Here is a 1,428-nt window from a genome sequence, read left to right as displayed (position 1 = left end):
ATTTGATAGAAATCAGTCCTGAGATAGCCCAGATTGGAATGCCAGTGTGACAGATTGAATCGTGAACCCTAATTCAGACACATCCTTAGTCTCCACCTGCACCTGTGGTGTGCACCCACTGTACCGAGAACCCTCTGAAGATGCTAATGGGGTGGGCTTTAATCCAGATTACTGGAGTCCTTTTAACCAGAAGAAATTAGACCCAGGGAGGGAAAGCCACCAGGAAGAGCTGGAAGCCAGAACGCAACAGAACCCAGACGAGAAAAGAGAGGACGTCACCAGGTGACACGAGGCAGAGATACAAGCCAAGGAACCCCAAGAATTGCCAGCAGCCAGCACCAGAATGTCACAGACTTTGGGGAGAAAGCATCGCCTTGCTGATGCCTTGATTTTGGACCTTCTTAGCCTCAAAACCATGAGCCAATAAATTCCCGTTGTTCAGGCCAACCCATTGTGCGGTTATTCATCACAGCAGCCTAGCAAACTAAAGCACAAGTTAAAGATGCTAAATCAGATGTCTTCAATATGTTCAATGCACTAAAGGAAAACATGGACAAAAAGCCTGAAGGAAATCAGGAAAACAATGTATGAACAAAATGAGAATATCAATAAAGAGAAGGAAACTTTAAAAAGACAGTGGAATGACATATTTAAAATCATGAAAGAAAAAAATTGTTAACCAATAATTCACATGAATGAAAGAGAATTTTAGACATTTCCAGATAAACAAAGGCTGAGAGAGTTCATTACCAGTAGACCTGGTCTATAAGAAATGCTAAAGGGAGTCCTTCAGCCTGAAATGAAAGGGCACTGGATGGTAACTTGAAGCCATAAGAGAAAATAAAGAACACTGGAAAAAGTAACTACATAGGTAAATTTAAAAGCCATTTTTATTGTACTTTTGTTTTGCAGCTCTTTTTTTTCTATGTGATTTAAAAGGCAAATGAATAAAATAATTATAAATCTATGTTTATGGGACCACAATGTATAAAAATGTAACCTGAGATAACAATATAAAGGGAGAAGGCTGGAGATGTATAGGAGCAGAGTATGTCTCTACTACTGAAACTAAGTTGGAAGTAGTCAAACTAGGTTGTTACAAGTTTAAGATGGTAATTGTAATCCCCAAGGTAATCACTAAGAAAATAAGTTTAAAAAATATAAGAAGAGGAAAGAAGAACGGAGTCAAAATGGTACACTACACAAAAATCAACTAAATACAAAAAAAGAGGAAGTAATGGAGGAATTGGGAGCCAAAACATAAGACATATACAAAACAAATAGCGAAATGGCAGAAACAAATCCCTCCTTATCAGTAACCACTTTAAATGTACATGGATTAAATTCTCCTATTAAAAGGCAGAGATTGGAAGATTTGATTAAAAAAAAACACCATCATCCATTTATATGCCGTCTACAAGATACTCA

Source organism: Choloepus didactylus, chromosome 8 (genome assembly GCF_015220235.1).
Source record: "Choloepus didactylus isolate mChoDid1 chromosome 8, mChoDid1.pri, whole genome shotgun sequence".
NCBI lineage: Eukaryota > Metazoa > Chordata > Mammalia > Pilosa > Megalonychidae > Choloepus > Choloepus didactylus.
The sequence above is the reverse complement of the archived record's forward strand: the minus strand, read 5'-3'. Positions refer to the sequence as shown.